Source organism: Thermobia domestica, chromosome 14, assembly GCF_964235325.1.
Source record: "Thermobia domestica chromosome 14, izTheDome1.hap1.1, whole genome shotgun sequence".
In the NCBI taxonomy this organism is placed as follows: Eukaryota; Metazoa; Arthropoda; class Insecta; order Zygentoma; family Lepismatidae; genus Thermobia; species Thermobia domestica.
The window spans coordinates 144,608,080-144,630,290 of record NC_137467.1 but is presented as its reverse complement, the minus strand read 5'-3'; positions in this window follow the sequence as shown (position 1 = coordinate 144,630,290).

Genomic DNA, 22,211 nt, shown 5'->3' with positions numbered 1-22,211 from the left:
CAAAAAAAGGATCGAATTTTTGGTTGGCAAAAATACATTTATGGATTTGGAAATTCGAAACATAATCTCGTTCAATGGTAACGTACACATTTCTCCCAGCTCTACAGCCATTGTTGGAAACCCTTCTGCAAAGCAGTATTTGGAATTATAAGCAACCGTGCCGTCACATTCCGCATGATGTCTTCTCTTGACTCAAATTAGGTCTCGGGGGGCGCGGTGGCTCAGTGGTAGACGGTTCACCTCTGGTGCTTGGGGTCCCGGGTTCGATCCCAGCCCCCGCCAAGTGAACTTTGTGGTGGACAAACACCGTGCTCGTGGGTTTTCTCGGGGTTCTCCCGTTTCCTCCCACTTTCTTCATTCCACCATTTCACTCATCTCTCATCTTCACCTTCTCCTTTAGCCTAACCGGCATAACCGTGGGACGTAAAACTCAAAGATTTCAAATTAGGTCTCTTTTAGTGGCATTTTCAACTTGGGAAATAACCAAAAGTCACGCGGAGCCATGTCGGGTGAGTAGGGAGATTGACGATACACAATGTTGTTTTTGTCGATGGAAGCCTGAATCAAATTTCGCGGACACACTCCTCATGCCCAAATTGCCGTCCAAAATTGAATGTACCGATCCGATTGAATGGTTTCCGATTGGGTATCACCAAATTTTTAGCAAAATTTGATGCAATATCATTGCTCAAGTATTTTTCTCATTTTACAAAAAACTGAAATCCGACGACCGCTCACTACCTCTCTTCACTCATTGGCCGACTGCCAGTGACTGACACTTTCTGCGGGCGTAAAAAATTCACGACTGTGCATGAGTGTCCCCTCTACATCTATACTGAAGAAAATCTCCCGCCCTTCATTGGTTTACGCGGGAAGGGGATATGGTTGGAAACTTTTTGAACACTTCTCGTATATAGTTGTTTGCACTCAACCATTTCTTAAATTCTATAATTTTATTAGTATTTATATTTGTCCAAAGATATCAGATATATCAATTGATAGATCTAATTCAGCTGAACAAAATTATATGCGTGACTTAAAATCCTCATTCAGTTTGCGACAAAATCGAGAAAACCTATTTTTTGTAAACCTAAATAATTGTTGCTGTACAATAACCCATTAAGGTAAAAGTAATACTGAAATATATCTTGATTCAGCTTGTCACTATGATACTAGAAATGCACCATTTTACATTATGTTTAGCTTCCAAGAAAGTTTAGTAACCAAGAAAGTTCTGTCGCTTCTTCACCCACCACTTTCGAACATCGATATGCCACGTACGTACCTGGAAGATCAAAAATAGTCCCATCAGCATCGATGACCTGCCAACGTTCTGGAAACCCATGGATTCCATCGTGGTAGAACTTGTGGGCCGTGAAGTGAAGAAGGTATCAAGTGCATTTTGCACCTCTACTAGAGATTTGAACTGGCGTCCTCTAAAGTGATTGTCCAAGGAATGGAACAGGTGATAATCTGACGATGCAATGTCTGGGGAGTATGGCGGATGCAATAATGTTTCCCATCCAAGGCGTAGAATTATGTCCCGGGACATCCTAGCCAGGTGATGCGTAGCGTTGTCCTGTAACAGGAGGACCCCTTTGCGATTGGTTAGCATCCCACGAACCGGTTCCAAGTGCAGGCTCCAGAGTTTTGAGTTTTTCTTGAACACTGCTGACAGTACACAGTTGCATTGATGCTCTGACCAGCTGGTGGCAGTTCCCAATGCATGATGCCGCGAGCAGTCCACCAAACACAGAGGAGGACCTTCTTCTGGTGCAGTTCTGGTTTAACCATCTGCACTGTCCACGTAGTCACGACACCCTCACCAAAGGCCTGGTATATCTTCCGCTCTGCAGTAGCGGCGTTTGACCCCAGTTTGAACTCGTACAGCATACGCGCCCTTATAATTTTCTTTGGAGGTCCCATGTTCACTCTGTCCTTACTCTAGTTCACGGTGTAACTGAACTACCACAACTGGGTAGTATGTTGGATATACCTACACTTTATCTCAATTCACATTCAACTCACTGTGTGAGGGCCAATTGAACACATACCATCACAAAAAGCGACAGAACTTTCTTGGTTACCTTTATACAACAGTCTTTGATTATATTTAACAGGAGGCAAAATACATCAGTAATACAAGATATACATGCAATCGATGTCGTAAAATAATAATAACAAGAATAAAATAAACCTAAAAAAAATTAAGAAAGATGGCATATGACGTAAATAAAGACTAGTAGCTAAGGAAAAATAAGAAAAAGTGCAATATCCGAAAAAGAAAAAAGAAAAGCTTAAACCTAGAAGAAAAGAAAAAAGATGAGACGAATATAAAAGATAGATGAATAAATTACGAACTAACAACACTTAGGGAAAACCTTTCAAATGTCACCTCGCTAAATTAAGTAAGTAAACATTATAGGTGCTTTAGAAATTAATAAGTTGTGAATGAATTTTAATAAAGTTAGTCTGGAAAATATCTAGAACAGAGTAATATTTGTTTGCAGTATTTATAATTTTACAAATAGAATATTTTAGAGTAGAAACACTCAAGACAAATAAAACAAAATTTCTAACGTTACAGTAAGAAGTTGTTATGGAAAATAAGCCATTAATAAACCCATGAATACAATAATAATAATAATAATAATAATAATAATAATAATAATAATAATAGTAGTAGTAGTAGTAGTAGTAGTAGTAGTAGTAGTAGTAGTAGTAGTAGTAGTAGTAGTAGTAGTAGTAGTTAATGAAGAAACATCAAACTCAGGCTCTGTTATGCTGTAGGTTAATAAATGTCAGACATTGTTCGTTAATAAATTTGCAACTGTGTGCATCCAATTAGGAAAATGAGAGTGTGAAAGCGGATGATTGATTTCGGTTTTGTAAATTATTTTACCATGTTGATGTGGTTAATTTATATATATATATATATATAAGGCCGGATTCAGGATTGTCTGAGGGAGGTGCATCATAACTACCAAAATAACCAATCCTACTGAAACTCTTCAAACTGACATGCAACAATATTCTTTACCCCTAACAACCCTGATGCATGATGCATAGAACGGAGGAAAGTGTTTTAAAGAGGGTTGCAAGTGGAATGAAGGAAAAAAATGTCCTTCTCTCCTCCTTCTTTGTGTTTTCTTCCCTACTTGACAAATGTTATATTATTTTGCTTGGTGAATCTTTTTCCTTCAACCTTCAGAATATCAACTTAAATTATTGCTTTTGCAAAGCTCTGCTTTCTTTTAAGCCCCAAGATGATGGCAGAAAGTTTCGGAATGTGTTGCTATTTTCACTGCTAGCTTCTCATTTTAGATATTGTGTATTTACAATGAAGGAGGGGGTGCACGTGCACATTTGCACCCCCCAAAATCCGGCCCTCAACTTTAAAGGTCCATTGCTAAAAAATTAAAATGAAATTAAATTAAATCTTTCAGTTTTAAGTCCCACGGTTATGCCGGTTACGCTAAGGGAGACGGTGATTATGAGAAATGAATGAAGGTGGGAGGAAACGGGAGAACCCCGACAAAACCCAAGAGCACGGGGTACGTCCACCACAAAGTCCACACGGCGCGAGCTGGGATCGAACCAAGGACCCCAAGCACTGGAGGTGAACGCTCTGACACTGAGCCACTGCGCTCCCTGCTAAAGAATTAGGGGACCTATAGTCGTGTCAAGACTTCACTTAGGAACTAATAAAATATGTACCCTATCCAAAAATACATGTTTCAAAATCCTAAGGTACTCACGAAGCAATTTTTGTAGAGGGAGTTTGGCTATAGGCAAATTTGAAGTACTCACCAATTGCCTCTATAAAAATTCTTGCGGAAGTACCACAAAAAAATTCTGAAACTTGGATATTTGGATAGGGAACATAATAGTTCCTAAGTGAAGTCTTGACCCGAGTACAATAGATCCCATTGGAGATATAGACCTTTAAAGTTTATTTTTTCATGTTTTCGGCAGCTTATATCTTCGAAAGGAATCATTTGTGCACCCAGGTTTGTCTATACTTTTTGTCTTGTCTTGGTGTCAGTAATCAGCTCCTAAATGTTGTCGGTGTTGTTGGTGAAACACCCTGTATATATCTTTCATAATCTGTTATAAGCATCGTCATTCGGTGTAAGCATGTTTAATAAACACAAAACAAACTAACCTGGCTTTGAAACCAGAAAATCGTTTGGAGTTCGGGGCTAATTGTCCCTTTTCGTGGCTATATCCCTGCTTACATTAGCATTCAGAAATCAATAACGTACTCAAAGTCTGAGGGAAGGGAGAAAAGCTGCTTTCGCTGTTACTAATTAATTATATATTACATTTTAAACTTCACTTATTGTATACTAGGAGGCTTTCTCGAAAATATAAGTACTTACTTTTACCTGTAACATTTTTGGCAGCGCTAAAAAGTAATTAACAATATAAAATCTTTTTTGTGAATTAATTTGTGCATAGTTTTGGCAAATTTGAAACTATAGTGTATAAAACATCAATTAACAGCCTTTAGTGTGTTATTGTGTGTGAATATTTGTAGGAAATCAGCCGAAGTTTTGCGAAAAGTTTACAAAGCTTTTCTCCTTCAGTCTGAAGAACCGTCAAAACCACAACGAAATTTCCAGGAAAATTAATGCTGATGACGATAATGATGAATTCTTCTTCCAGAAAATAATGTCTCTCGTAATTAAGAGACAAGAGGAACTGACGAATAGGAGGAAAAACGGGCGAAAAAGCTTTAATAGTCAACTCACTGTATGTAAAAGCGAAAGTCATCTTCTTCTCAGTTCTTCAATTGTTAACGTAATTCTGACGTCAATCTGCATGTAACACAATGAGAATAATACGTAAATATACACATTAAAAAATAGATGTTAATTAACAGTGTTAAGTATATTTACTCAATAGGAACAAAGTTAATCAAAACTAAGTTTTTTTTTTTAATTTTTAGAAATGTTTTAGTTCGAAAAGCTCCCTAGATAGCATCAAATTCATTGGATTTTCAGTTCCTTTTAGCAGCGAGGCTCTATGAGACGTGGACCTACAGCTTAAAGTGGGATACGAACCACATGCGCTCCCACCAGTGACGTAACTAAGGGGGACAAACGGGTCTTGTGCCCCGGGCGCCATATTGAGGGCGCAAAACTGGGCAATATTTATTTTCACTATAAGGCAAGGAAAGAAGTTTTAGCTAACTAAAGATCACAGGAAAGGAGGCTAAAGTTACCTCAGAAACTTAACAGGACAACAATGACTGACCAACTTTAGGATCATACTCATAGAGCATAAGTTAGCTTCAAAGCTATCTTTTGAGGACATTGTAAAAACCTTTGCAGCCAAAAGAACCCGCAAAGTTAAATTTTAGTTCCAGCTTTTTTTGTGTTTTCATTTAACTTAATCAATTTAAGAGATTTATAAAAGGTCCGAGTATAATACTCGAGACAACAGATTGACTATTTGTCATAATTAAATATTATATTCTAAAGCGACAGACTGTTGATTCATTCTACACATATGCATATCCCGATATAATTCCATAAACATTATGATTTACAGTTATTAAATTATAATAATACTATAAGAATATGTCAAGCATCCTACTCTCAGATTATTTGGCAATCAAATACTAATTAATTTAGTGTTTTATCGTGTACTAAAAATTAAATTATGTTTTTGAAATTAAACTTTACCACTTGAAGAAAAAAATGGAATACGAGAATTATTTTGTGATGAAATATCAGGTGTAGTCAGGGAGCATTTTGGTTTGGTTGGTCAGGGGGGGCACTAAGGCGAGTTCTTGCCCCGGGCGACAACTAGCCCAGTTGCGTCGCTAGCTCGCACCGGGAATCGAACCCGGGTCTCCCACGCCAAAGATGCTTACGCTAAACTCTTAGCCACGAAGGAGCTCGTAGATGATTTTCAACAAACGTAAAAATCATACCATTTGGAACAATTTGATATCTCAAACTCTTCAAGAGAAATTATAAATAGGCCTATTGGTAAAGTTAGCAGCATTGCATAAAATTTTGAATTTGTGGGGATTATTTCAGGGCAATTTGATTAATTTCAGACATTTTTCTCAAAAATCTTAACGGAGATTATGTGAAAATTGTAATTAGTAATGTAATTAGCATTCAGATACTAAATATTGAACATAAATCTTTGATTAATGGTGTTACTTAACATTCTTTTGTCAAAGTCATGTTGGCGATGCATCATAGTGAACTTTGAATATTTGAGCTGCGGACCTGCCTCGACTTTTACGGTTGTGGAGATGAGGGGCTCTTCCACTGTGAAGACTGTTGCTTCGTCTGACGTGAGGGTCGTACCCGTATACCCAAGTATCGTCACCGGTAATGATCCTCAACATGAAGGCCGTGTCATCCACTTCACACTAACGGAGTTCTTGGCAGACTTTGACGCTATGTTTCTGCTGCTCTTAGGTCAGCAGCCTGGGGACGAACTTGGCAGCATCACGGTGCATGTTCAAATCACACGTGAAGATTTTCTGCATTGTTTTGTATGACACACTGACAATGGTAGCAACGTTAAGGATTGTTCTCCGACGATCCTCAGGTGTAAGTTGCCGAATAGTTTCGACATTTTCGGATGTGGTTCTCGTTGAAGGTCGTCTTGATCTCTCGTTGTCCTCCAGTGATGTTCCTCTGCCCTTGAAGCGTGCGTATCACTCAAAACACTTCGAATGACTCATTGCAGAATCGCCGTGCACTTGCTGAATCATGTTAAGCGTCTCTGTGGTGGATTTACCCAGTTTCACTCTGAATTTCACGTTCGCTCGTTGTTCTAACTTGCTGTCCATGATGAAATCGCAGACGTGGTAAGAATAAGACCAGTTGAACAGCTCCCGATGTCTGTTGACACACTGACTTACGAAGGTCGGTGCCCCTATGCGTGCAGTCTTGCACTACCAGCTGTTGGTGTGTTACAGAACTAGTCTCTAAACTTTATGATACTACCTCGTATCCATATATTTGATTTTGTAACAACATAACGCATATTACGTTTGAGTTGATTGATTCCCCCTGAACACAGTTAGAGTTAGTAAAAAAATAAGGAATAGATTTACTTTACCGATCAAAGAAATGTTCCATGATAACATTTGTCAACATATATTCGTTTCTTGTAGAATATAGGTTACGTGTATACCCAAGCATTTGGGGCTTTCCAGTCATCCCCAAATGCTTGGGTATAGAATTAGTCGAGGATGAAGAAATCATGTAGAGTAGAGGAGCCTATTATGGGATGGATTCCTAATATGAGATACCATTAAAATATCAATTTCTCTTCGCCTATTGTGAATGGAATTTCTTGCAGCCAATACGAATTGGCAACCTTAGTACAATTACCAGCGTGGAGAGAAGATGCCATTGTGCTTGTAGCTGTAGGAGACGCAAGTTGCAATTTGATATGCTGGAAACATTTCGGAGAGTATCATCTGCACGTAAATATGTGCTAGAAAAGAAATTAAGCTATGCTTCTGTTTATCATGGGTTCCTAAGTGTAAATGTCAAAGATGTGTTTGCATGTTTCAAACATTTAACGTCATAGTACCTTTTCAGTAAACTCTAAATATTTTCTTTGTTAGGTGGCTATTATCAGATCACTTAATTTGAGACGTGTCTCATATTAGGTCAGTCTTTTGAGTAAGTTATATGTCAGTCTACAACGCTTAGGTCTGCTGCTCTTCACACAATTAGATATTATAGTTCAACAAATATCATTTAATAAAACTTATATTTGAACTTGGTACTTTCATATGATAAACGCCAGAATTGTAGATTTAATACACTGTTACAAACTACTCCCTTTGCACATTGTTATGTCTTCTGTTTCTTTAACCCTTTTCCATGCTTCATTTTCCTATGAGTTGTGTATTTTTTGAACTTCTGTCAGATAATTTATATCTTAAACCCAGATTTTTTTCTCAGTGAACCCTAATCTAATTTTTACGTATATTGCAGGTTTCTTTCAATTTCAGACAGAGTGTCGAATCTAATGTTTATTACATTTCTCTTTCTTTTTATTTCAGACAGAATGCCACGAAAATCTTGGAACAGAACGAGTATGATTAATGCTATGTTGTGTGTAACGATAAGATGGGATATTTGAAGACCTCTAAACAATTTTGTGTGGCAAAAGGAGCTCTTCAAAGATACCTGAAGGACAATCGTTCTTTAGAAGAACTTGTTAACTTAGGAAGAAAACCAGTACTTCCTTGGAATATTGAAGAAGAGTTAGAAGGTTACTGTATAGAGAGTGATAAATGTTTTGGTCTCCGACGTGTTCATATAAAACGTATGATATTTCAGCTTGCTTTCAGTAAAGTATTCCTCATTTTTTCAGCCTAGGAGGACAGTCTGCATACAAAAATCGGTTAAGAAAATTTCTGAAAAGACATCCTACACTTTTTTTTTCCAAGACCACTCAAGGTATTAACCTATAAGAGTAACGTAGTTTAATGAAAGTAATGTGTCGACATTTTCTGACATATTTGAAGAAGAATTCCAACACATCAAAGGCCCCCACAGACTGCTTAATGTAGATTAAACAGGATTTCTCAGGCTTGCAATATAAGCATACGTAAATGTTAAGTGTGAAAGGAGAAAAGCAAGTGAATGCACTTCAGTCACAAGAAAGGGGTAAGTTAATAACTGTCTTGATTTGTACAAATCTTTTAGGGACATATGTGTCACCTATATGATCATTTTTTCGGAAATAAATATGAAGCCTGAACTAATGGAAGGAGCACCAACAGATCCCATATGATGTGGTCACAAATTTGGCTGGATTCAGAGTGATTTATTCACGACATGATTGGATCATTTTATAAATTTCACAAAACCCACTCCAGAAGATTTCATTTTATTCGTGCTAGATAGCTACTATTCTCTCACTAGAAATCTTAAAATAATTTATATGGCACGAGAGAATAATATCAGAATGGTATGTCTTCCCCCTCATTCAACACTTGCAATGCAATCTTTGGACAGTTCTTTTATGGAACCTCTAAAGACATGTGATGCACAGTAAATTGAAACATTCTTAAGAAACAATCCAGGCCGTTTTATAACCCATTACGTTATGGTAAAATTGTTTGATAAAGCTAACGATGCTGCTAGCTTGGAGATATATGCAAGTGGATTTCGAACTTGTAAGCTCTAACTTTGTTTCTTAGGGAGCAATAGATGTTTCTTACGAGATCAACAATATAAACTTCATCAACCCCTACCTGCAAGCTCAGACTGCTCAAGGGATTCTGTACTTCAAAACTTGATGGTAATAATCGGTTAATCAAGTATTTCTATTTTTCCTCGAGCTTGGGCTGATCAGAAAGTCTTATCTCTATTGGGAGATCTTTGACACAAGCTAAAATTCCACGCCTCGGAACATCCAAAATCACAAATTCTACTGTTTCACAAATTATATCAACCCTTTACCTCAGCACACGTCAACGATTACTGGGAGATCTTCCAGACGGGGCAGTATCACACTGATAAGTTCATCTTATAAACAATCATTACTAGTGAAACAGAAGAGAGGTAACTGTAAAGCTACTAAGACAAGCTAATCAGTGACTATACGCAATAAATCCAAACGAAGCAAGAAAGAATAATCAAGCAGCAGCGATTCAGATGTTCCTAATATTTTTGCCATACCTTCTAAATACTTCTTCCTCTTATGAAATACATGTTAATGAATGCAACATGTTGAAAATCCAACTTGAGCCAGATGCTAAATACAGTATTTTTAAAAAATCATTTCGTTCTGCTGTAATGAGAAGAAGTCATGATTTTTAAATATTGAGCGGAAATTATAGAAATTGCCCCTTTTTCCTATTTAATACTAAAAATTCTAAAAACGCTTGGACACGTGTCCATTCGTTTTTAATAAAAAAAATTGTTATATCAAGCTTTATCTCTCTAACGTGAGGTACAGGGTATAGTACTCTATTTTTGGCATATATAATTAATTCCCTCTCCTCCATTAGGATACGCATTTTAATAAAAATAACTTGACTATAAGCTAGGTGTTAACTATGTTTTAAAAAATCATTGCAAATGGTTGTCATTTTTCGTTATAGTAGATGTGTTTTTCATTTATATGATATACCTAGGTAGATATGGATTAATAGTATTGGTGCTCTCTTGTATGCGTAAGTTATTGATTGATATCAAACATGAGTTGTTACGTTTAACGTGAACAATATATAACACTTTCCATATTATCGACAGTGAAACTGTGAATTTTGTCTGTAAGATTTATCTTACGTTGAATATATCTTATTAGTAGCAATTTAACGTTGAATGCTACTAATTTAACATTGTTCAGTTTTATTTTTCAAGGAGTTTTCTTTCCTGTCCAGCCTTTATTTTGTGAATAGTTTACGAAACACCAGTACCAGCCATTTGACATGCATAGTCTTTAAAACTCCTTGGCGTACATTTTCCTCATCCTTCTCAGAATTAGTTGCATATTTTCCTAAACACTTTTTCTCAAAATTTTTACTCAAAATTGTTCATATAATATTTTAGCATTACCATCTAACTTGAAAAGTAATTCTGATGAAAAGGAAAAATAAATTGAACATACACAACATTATGTTTACACTGCTCATCTTGCAAAAGTTTCTTGTTATCGATATCGTACACTTATTTCTTGGTAAATTATTTGCTACTGCTGTAACTTGGATCACTTTGGTCACGACTTTTATCCAAGTCGGTGATTGTTTTCCAGATCCGGTCACACTTGGACAGATCCGGTAACTCAAATAAACCTAGCTATTCAGACAGACCTGATGCCCGGAAGCAACCGAAATGTCAGCACTACAGCATTTTATCATATTAATGATGCCCACTATTCTAGCTTCAATATTCACACGTTTGATTTCTAGTGTAACATTTCTTAATCTACCAACTCTTCACTATTTAAAATATAATTTTATGCTATTCGTCTTTGCAACGGTTTTGGACACACACTATACAAAAAATTTAGCAAAACACTGTTTGGGCTCAACAGTATCTCCTGTATGCTACACGACAAGTTTTACGGGTTCGTTTGATTCAACTTTGACGATCCTTTATAATAAAATCATTTAACTTATCTTTTTTGCAATTCTCGCACGTTTTTACTCTTATAGCCTTCTAATTACCTTTTAGTGCAGTGTTTTGGCACATACAGACACACATCCAGACATCAAGAGAGAAAGACAGTTTCAGAGTTAGTAACAAGAGAAGGCAGAATTGTGTTTGCTAAAATAACATTTAAAAATGAAATGCACTTAACGAAAAATTAGTTTAACGCCCCACGATTGAGCCCTTTAAGCAAAAGGAGACCAATGACCAATGAAAGTAAATGCTAGTTAAAGTAAAATTTTAGTGTTCTCCTAACGGGAATCGGAGCCGGACTACATGCACCAAAGATGCACGAGGTAACCACTACACCAGCAGGATTGGTTCAAATTATCCAAGTATATGACAATGTTTTGTCGCCTCCAGGTGTGTTCGGGTCATACCCGGTCAGGGGTCTGACTGCTTCTAGGTCACGAAATTTGTAACCAGTTTCATCACTGCTTCCTAATGCCAAGTATAATACAACATTTGTTCCAATTCCAACGGGTAAGAACTGACCTCTGCTTAGATACTTTTTTTTTTTTTTTTAAAAAATAGAGTTAAATTCTCGGCTTGAGGTCATTTGATTCGGATCTCACGTTAAGCTGTAGGTCAATGTCTCATGTAGCCTCGTTGCTGAACGGGACGCTAAACTCAAATTAACTACAACAATAACATATAGGGGAAGCGGGAGCTAGTTGCAACAGGGGCAAGTTGCAACAGTGTTAATGTCTTCTCAGCGCGAACAGTTACGAGAACGAACCTGCTCATCACGCATGCGCATTTTGTGGAGCAAAAGTGTGGTTAAGTGTTGGATCGCGAACTTGTAATTGTTGACAGAGAGAATTGTTATTTTCAGACCAGTTGAGTAAAATTTGAAGAATTTATTTTGAAGCAACTGGCCACTACTACAAGTAACTGAAATTAACTATAATGTTACTAATGAAACACATGTACCTTCACTTGTAAAATAATAACGGCAATGTTTACAATGAAATTTATGTCGGAGACATTTTCTTCATTTTGTGAAGTAAAGTGGGTAAAGGGTAAGTTGTAGCAGGTGTCGCAACATGCCATGGTACAGTGAAACCAAAGTTAAATAGAAGAATTAACAAACCAGAGGACAAACCCAGAAAAAGAGACGGAAAACACAGTCCGAAAAGAAACAAGATAGAAAACATCGCATTGTAAGAATACTAATAGTTCTTGGATGATAATGGAATGCAGTGAATAAAGTGTTTGAAGTGTGACGGATGGGCTCATTTTAAGAAATGTGATCAGTTTGATGTGTGTCATCATTGTTTCTGACATTAATCGAATTGATTCTTTTATTTATATATTATCTTTGTGTCCTACATTTGTAAGCTACAAATAGTTTATGAAACTTTTAGCCTTAGACCTACTTAAACTTCAAAATATTATGTAGTTTATTTGGTAGGCCTATGTATAAGATGATAGCAAAACATAGTACATTCAATGCAAGATTAGACTAATAATATTATACAGTGGTTTATTTTTCTTTAAGAATAAAAACATTTTAGTTCGTTGTGTTAGAAATGACAATTTGCGTAGTAGGCGTTAACTGCAATGTCAGCATATGCCGAACAGTGTCTATCATAATATTGACCTACATGTACGCGTATATATTGTTCTTTGTATTATTTGTTATATAAATGCATTTTACATTCATTCTTTTATTTGTATTTCTATGTGTTGCAACAAAAGTTTAGTGTTTGGAAATTTTAAATTTTCGAGAAAAGTACAAGAGTGTCGAAGTTCTCAAATTTTCTGTGCAAGTAGAATATATCCCACCGTATAACTGCAAAGTTTGGTGATTGTATGTTCAAAACCAAAAATTATACAATTTTTTGATATTGAAACTTTTAAAAGTGTTGCAACTAGTCGCCGTCTCCCCTATTCTCGAATGGGCTCTGCAGACCATTTTCTTTATAATAAAATTTTATTCGTATCAAACAGAACAAACATTTATGCATAACGACAAACATTCTGTAAAATCTTCAGAAATATTCAAAAACCTTTAGAGAGAGGGTTTGAGTAGGGGACGCCTCCAATAATTAGTTCTAACGAACAAAGTAATTTATTTTTGGCCTTAATAAATTTATCATTTGCTACATTTGCTAATGAAACGTTGACGTTACTTGCTCTTCATGAAATGCAAAGTAAAACATATCTTTTGACCTAAAATCTGGCATGTGGTAACTAACGTTAACTTATAATTAAGTCGGGAAATAGGAGCTGATTCAGTGAGCCATTCCCTACATTTATGACTAGTTTAGTCAGTTCATAACGACAATGTTATAGCCATGGGAGGTCAAACTTGTGTTCAGCTTCTCAAGGTTTAAAGATCTTAATATATCTCAGATTCTATCGAAAGTCAAATTGAAGATGTATATTTCAAAGTGAAGTGTTTCTATGTATTCAAGAAACTTGTGTTTCAGCATATAACATAAGTGCAAATATTTTTGCTAACTTCCAATACCTTGCACTTCGTTGCAGTTTATTTTAGTATAAACCATTGCTTAATTTATTACAGAATTGTTCATAATTTTCTCAATTACTTTCAACATTTTCAAGTATAAATGTATTCATTATTCAAATTTATTTATGTAACAAAATGTGATGGCATTGTGACATTTTGAACTATACTATCTGTTTTGTTTAGGACTAAAGATAAGTATTTCATTTCTAAAGAAAAAATAATTGTAGTTATATTTTAGTTCCAGAAATAAATATGATGAAAACCAATCTTCTGACCAGACCAAAATAAGTTAAATCTATCTCTTGACCATAGTTGTTTATGGATTATAATTGAAGAGAACTCAATTTAGTTTTCAACTGTAAACCTATTAATAGTTTTTATTAATAGAAAATTCGAGAACGTTTTCTATGCCCTTAAAAATACTACTTCATCCTCTTCACTTGACGCCCCCCCCCCCAAAAAAAAAGATTCCAGAACGTCGAAGCACATCTAAAATTGTAATCATATTTTTCTTTTTGCTGTTGTCTTGCCTAATCAACAAGGAAACAGAAGGAAAGTGCGACGAAGATTCAAACACTGGTCGTGTAGGTGAGAGCCCTGTACGGATCAAATGAGCCACAGAATAACATGTAACAGAATTCATGTAGTTTGTAAATATGTGGCTAATACCCGTAACTTTTCAAGCTATGAAAGAACGTAGTTTTATTTTCTTCTTTCTATTAACTTTTATGATATTTTTATAGTGCCTTGTGTGAACTGCGAAGAGAAAGATAATACATGTATCGATTTTGTTAGGGATTGGGCCTTTAAGATATATAAAACATTTAATTTAGTCGCAAAGTGGTAGAAAGGTAAGCGTACCGATTCCATTCTCATAGTAAGAGACAAAATATACTATCCCGCGAAAAACATGCGTTTTCTTTTGTGACAGATAATACACTACAACTACAAAAAAAAAAACTGTCGCTATAAAATTATAGTAATATAGGAAGGTAAAAGTCATAAAAATTCTCGACAAATACGTTATTTTAAGCAGTGTGGCAATCGATACCCATTGATTTACTATCTACGGAACGGTTTGAGGTATCATATCTGTAAAAAATGGCGTTATAATCTTTACGTTCCTTGAAAACTATTTACGTGATTAGATCTGATATTTATTTATGTACTGTTTCAAAACGAAGCTTTCCGAGAAAAGAAAAAAATTCAATTCCTTGTTCCTTTTCGTTCGAAACACGTTATATCATGTTTATAGTATTCGTTGCTAAGGTACTGTGAATATGCATTGTACTACCCGTCTCTGTTATGTTATTAACGCTGTAGAGACCCAACAGCTTTTTGAAGCCAGCCACTCTGAGTGTGGATTTTCCTCATTCACGCCAGGCAAATATCGGGATGGTACCCAACATAATAGTCCCTGTCCGCTGCCTTCTTTCCCCATTCCTTTCTTCCTCCTCAATTTCCCGGGCAGTGTGATCGCCGAAGGACGTCATTCCGAATATGTGTAACGGGTTAGCATGGCTATAGGTGCCGAAAGCCCAGAAATCTAATTCCTAATCCTAATCCTAGTGACGGGCTAACATGGCCATAGATGCCGAAAGCCCAGAAATCTAATTCCTAATCCTAATCCTAGTGACGGGCTAACATGGCCATAGATGCCGAAAGCCCAGAAATCTAATTCCTAATCCTAATCCTAGTGACGGGCTAACATGGCCATAGATGCCGAAAGCCCAGAAATCTAATTCCTAATCTTAATCCTAGTGACGGGCTAACATGGCCATAGATGCCGAAAGCCCAGAAATCTAATTCCTAATCCTAATCCTAGTGACTGGCTAACATGGCCATAGATGCCGAAAGCCCAGAAATCTAATTCCTAATCATAATTCAAAAAAATTTTGACATTAGAATGTCTAATTTTTAACTCTGAATAATAAATATGGTATTTTGACATTTTGTTTAACATGTACAGCGTGGTCCGGAAGTGAGCGTACCTATAATTGGTGTTTTCTGGCTGTTCTAGGTTTTATCCTCCCATTTGTTTGGTAACATTGCTTGGCATTGTGATTAAAGTCCACATAGCATTGAACAAAGATTAGTTGTTGTGGTTTGGCTTCACGAAAGGCGTTACATAGGTGACACCATGGAAAGTGTTAAAGCGAAATTTATAGACCGCTTTGGTATTAATCCAAAACACTCGATATCTATCACACAACGCAGGAATTACGAGCAGCTGTGGAACACGCCTTCACCCTCCTGACTCCGGAGTATCTCTGCAAAACATCTGAGAAAACTTGGCGCAGAATTCAGCTGTGTTACGACATGGATGGTGATCATACCGATGTTTATGATTCTTAAGACTTAAGACTTCAAGGGAACTGTGTATAGACATTCTACCATAACAAACTATACTGTTGAAACTAAAGGGGGGGTACGCCCACTTCCAGACCACCCTGTAGATTTGAAATATAGTATAAAAATCTGACGTTGCACCATTTGAAAAATACAACTTTATGTTGGTTAGGAACACTATTAATCTGATGAAATTGAGAAGTATGTCAAACAATGATATACATCTCTATCGATATTTGCATCTTATCTTGGGGGCAACGGTGGGGCAGTGGTAGAGCGTTCATCTCTGATGCTTGGGGTTTGAGCGCAGCCCCGCCAGGTGAACTTTGTGATAGATAAACACCGTGTGCTTGGATTTCCTCGGGTTCTCCCGTTTCCTCCCACTTTCTTCATTCTACCATTTCATTCATTATTAATCATCGCCGTCTCATTTAGCATAACCGTGGGATGTAAAACTCAAAAGATTTCATTTCATTTTCATTTTGCATCTTATCTAATAGTCTAATAGTTTCAAGGGCGTTCCAAGGAATTCAGTGTCTCGAGAATATGTCCCATGTTGCATTCTTAGGAGTTTGGAAGTCCTATCTTCGTTTTGCAAAGTGAAGTAAAATTCATTTCTTCTTGGTGATTTTTATTCTTTTTTGGTATGTGAATAGTATGGATGAAATACAGTACATGTAACATCACCTTATATGTAGAAAAAAAAGTGAAGTTGTCCACTCTTTGTGCTAGTCAATACCGATCAGAACAGGCTTTCTGCAAGATTTTTTTTCTTTTTTTCCTGTTGAAGAGAGGACAAAACTAAAATGTGAAGGTGCTGCACTAGGATATAATTTGTTAAATGACTATCGTGTACACTACAAGATTGACATGTAATCGAAATTAAATGTATCTTAGCTCTGAGGGGCGGTTGTTCAACTCCAAGATGGTGGGGGTCCCGAAAGTATGCCTGAAATAAACACCTGATTACAAATGCAGGAAATGCCTAAACTAAAAGAAATGACGATATCAACTTTAATTTCTGGCGGGGGGAGGGGGCGAGTGGAAAGGCAGAGAAATTTTTAACGGTCAGTTATTTTTGCATATACCAAAAATGATATATTATTTACCCTACCTTAAAATACAATACCTTCCGGAGGGCAGTCGGGGACAGAAGATGCCAATGACATTGGCCCTTATATCACATCACTAGGTAAAGGCATTTCTTGATTGCCTATTCTCTGTGAATTTGACCATAATTAGTGCGTTTCTTATGCGGTTTGAATAATTGAGGAATACAGTGCTCTGTGCATTAGAAGAAAAAGTTTATTATGGAAAAAGAAACATTCTATATTAAGAGAATATTATAATTGATTTTATTAAATCGGAGTGAAGAAGCAACCTGTTTAACAGTAGCGACGCCTCCTGCCATCTATTCGTAAAAGTATTACTCACGACTGATTTCTCTGTACCGGTGCGGGCTCTAGTGGCGAAAAGTCTAACTGCGAGAATGCAAAATGTGTGGAGAAATGGCATCGAACGAAATAAATGTGATAAATAAAAAGTTAGTATTTTGGAGATCAAAATTCACCTGTGATAAAAATTAGCTCCCTTCAGCATACCTGAGGATAGGGTGGGGGCAACATGGAAAACTTAAATGGGGACCTCAATTTCTTATTTCAGATTCCTTATTCTACGTGAGAAAAAGGAAATTTCGTTCTAAACACTTTTTCGACCGGTAATAGATGGATCAGAAAAGACTAGTTCCAATGCGATTTCTTCAATTGGGAGCTCCCACATTTCATTCCAGAATAAATTGCGAGAAACTGTAGGAATCTTTTGCCTTAAACGTTTTCTTGACTCGTGATCATCGGCGAAGTTATGGGGGGCATTGCACTCAAACTTTTTGACGAAAAATAAAAATGCCACCTATAAGAAGGCCACCTACCAAGACCTCTGAGACCGACCGAAAGGTCTGCCCCCACTGCCCCTCCAGCAGACAATTCCCAGCTCCGCTCATGCTCGTGATATGTAGCGTGGAAGATTGCTCTGCATTCGAAGTGAAATGTAACAGTGCAATTAGATGCAATGTGTGGTGACAATCATAGCTGACTACCAATCATTTTATCGGTTGCTTCTCTCCGTGACTTATGGTATCTTAGAAGCTGTCATATTTTGGGGGGCTTTGTTCCCCAAGTCTTAGATCTCACAATTATATTTTATTGTCCACCGAAATATACTGTGGAATCAGTGCCGAATTTAGGTTTATTGGGCCCTAAGCTATTGAAGATAATGGGGCCCTTTATATTTCCTAGCTTTCTTTTTCAGCGACAAAACTGACCTTTTTTTAAAAAAAAAAAAATATACGCTATATAGTAATTTATGGACCTAATATACTGTATATGCTATTTATGGGAATTTACAGATATCGAAGTACGTTTACACATAAAATATATGGTCCGTTTACTTAACTTATTTACTGTTTTGAAGATATTACAGAAATCTGTAAAATTAGCTGTAGTTTAAGTTTGTCCCAATGAAGCCCCTTACCGATCTTCTCTGTTTCCTTTTGCGCCAACTATGATCAACGCTCCACTCCATGCCTGTATATGTGGAGGACGCATCATTTCTAATCTTAAGTTGTATCTATTTAGTTTGGTAAAATTTGAAAAGTTTTCATAGATCCAACGTAGGTAAATACAGTCTGAATATCATCCAGGGTTAGTAAGCACTGCCTAAAGGCCAACTCCGCTCTCAACTAATCGCGCGAGCCTTCTCCAGGTCAGGTTACTAGAGTAACTCGAAATGGAATGCAATCCTCGAAAATTACACAAGGTGTGATACGACGCAAATTCGCTAAAAATGGAGGCGAATATAGAAGATAAAATCTGGGGGGACCCAGACTGTAAGAGGTATATCGTGAGTTTACTATAAACTTTCAGGGCCTTATGCATAGACGCTTTGACATAGACCTATGATTAGCTTCATACTAATGGCCTGACTACTGCAGAGACAAATGTTAGTCGAACTCTTTAGTATGACACTAATCACGCGTCAGAATGACTCTGCATATGGCCCTCAATATTTAAGTAATTGTTTCAATTATTTTTGTCCCTCAAAAAACTGGGGACTTAGACCCCTACTACTCCGGGCTATATCCGCCTCTGGCTGGAAATCATAAAAATATAGTTGAAAAACGTAACTGTTCCAATAAAATAATTATAAGAACTATAAATTTACTTAGTAACTAGTGTCGATGGCCTAAAACATTCAGATTGCTGCATACAGTAGGAAGGGGGTCCAAACGTCGCCTTCCACGTATACTACCTGAATTAAGCAGGGGTTATCTTCTTTTACCTGGCCCACGTATGCTAAGGGATTACACTATGATTACAGTGTTTTATGTACTTATTACGTTAAGTAACCAAGAGATTAACGTGGAATTAAGCCGGAACTTTTGTTAAAAGGCGACATTTTATCATATAGTATGATGTATATAGGATAATTAGTTTTTCTAATTGAACTCATGAAGGGGTATGACGTGGGTAATTGAAATCATGAAGGGGTATGACGTATGTAATTAAACTCATGAAAGAGTATGACGTGTGTAATTGAAATTATGATTGCGTACGGTGTATGTAATTGAAGTAATTAGTTTTTGTAATTGAAGTTGTGAAAAGAGTATGACGTATGTAATTGAAGTGATAACGCGTGGCAGATGGTGCCGCTGGCGCCATTACTGTCTGACCGTAATGCGAGTTCCCTTTATACTTTTTCCGCCCGTTTACTTTGTATATTACCGACTGCCGCACTGTATTGAATGTTAGCTTTCCGCTGGCGCCATTACCGTCGCGAGTTTTTTGCCCGCCCGCTTTGTATATATGCTGCTCGGTAGCCACGTACGCTAATGGTATTTTTATTTATAGATACCGGCACAGTTTGTATATTTATTTATTATTGTGACTTAAGTAAGAAGAGAAAGTTTACGTACCTTTGATGACACGGCCGCTATTTTGTTGGCTATTTCCTGGTTGTTTGTTGTTGCAGTTGTATATAATTTATGCCCATATTGCAGTGTTGTCTGTAATGAGAATAATTACAGTGATTTTTTTTCCCCCTAAATAATTACATTTTCCTTTCTTTAGGGATTTCTTTTTGTAATGTTGCAGCGAAAAAGGGTAACTAGATTTTCGATAATTTGTATGTAAGCTATTGAGTGTTTCCTTTTATGTACAGTGATTAGACTACGTATAGTTACCTATATTTTTTACGTAATGAGACCAAACCCTAATTATGAATTATACTTTTACTTTCTATTAGATTAATTATGAATTTACCTTGCACTTTTTTTATTTATATAATTGAAAATGATCAATATTAATTAACCTATAATACTTACCATATGTATATACTTACGTATGAAGAATTGAGCTTTACCACTTGTGTTTTTTGATGGACGGATTTGGTTTTCCAATATGGCGGCGTTGCGTGATCGTTGAATAGAGTTTCCACCATAGTAGGAGTGTGAAATGCGAATACGCGCGTTTTGCTTGCATTTCCGTATAGATTGATGCTAATTAAATTTGTGACGAATTTGGATGGGCGAAGTTGCATAGTTTATTACATTATTACAATATATGTTTAATTTATATTAAATTTTGTTTTATCGTGTGTTTAATTATTATAAAATTGAAATAATAATAATAGATAACGATACATTTTGATAAAGAAAGCGGAACCCCACAGTACTACGATATGTACAACTGTGCTGCCATCTATTGGCAATAATTACAACTTCATTTAACAGGCACGTTATATGGGAGACTGATACAGAATGAAGGGGGAGATTTAAGGTGAACTACATGAGATTTAGATGTACAAGGAAGAGAACAGAATAAAATAAATAGAGAAAATATTATTGTTTATTGAATTGAAGCAACATTTAAGCGTAATATAGTAGTTTGCAATGAGGTTATTAAATTAGGTTTAACTGAATACGTATGCACTTTGTAGGGTTGTTTATTATTTATTTAGGATTTTTTTTATTTAATAATATGGTTTGTAGAAGTATATTGAGTTACTATAAAATAGAACAAACTTATATTTTATTTGTATAGATGCACCTATGTTTATACAAGGGTGCAGTTTTAGTATTGGTTTGCGTTAGCGTATTTGAATGTGCGGAACGGCACATGATGGATTTGGAGCGGGCGGTGTATTACAACATTGTATCTGTTGGAGGATTTTGGTACTACGGTTTTGCATTGATGAATATATATATGTCGCATAGATTGACGAAATGCTGAAGATTGTTTTTTATGCTAATTGGCACTATGATTTCCATTTGAAAGAATTAGATAAATAATAGCTTGAAAATATTTAAAATGGATTACGGTATGAAGCATAATATTTAAGTATATTGTATTTGCTATGATTGAGAACCGGAAAATATATATGTAATTGCTACTATGGAATTAACAAGTATCAGAGATAAATACATTAGCTACCATTTATTGTGTGCTGGATTATAAGAATATACTACTTATAATGTTTGGTTTAAGTGCTGAGAAGTGTTATATGCTGATTGATTTTTTCGTGGGGAATTGATTTAATTTGAAGCAACAACAAATACATTTGACAAATATTTGATGTATTTGCAAGCATTGAAATGGGTATAAAATGTTTTATGTATGTAAAATATTTTTGTAAAATAGAATTGTTATACATGAATGTAGGCACCATAGCGTCTTATTACAGACCCTGCGATTTTTAGAAAAAATTAACGATAACACAAAGACGTTACGGAATACATGCTTTATGTTACATATGGAAACACGATAAGGACTATTTGATAAATTTTGCTATTTAGGAAATAATATTTTACAGAAGAAGGTGTACAAGAGAAACAACCAATGTGCTGTAATTGTATGACAGAATAGGACAATATGAGTACCAGTTTGAATATTATGTGCATTTAATCGGTAGGGAATTAGTTACAGTATTTTTTTATTGAACCTAGGGTGATAATATAGAGCTAAAATCTTAGAGGTATGGTTGCGTGTCTTATTAGGATATATTTTTATAACTGTGCGTGTACTATACTTGTTTATTACAAAATTTGATACATTTTACTGAATTAAAATCGTGCCGCATTTTTAGCAGGTATAAGGTTTTTCACCATGGTGTTGATTAAGATAATGGAAAGCTTGCATTTTTTCGTATTTTTGGAATAATATTGTATACAAGAAGATGCT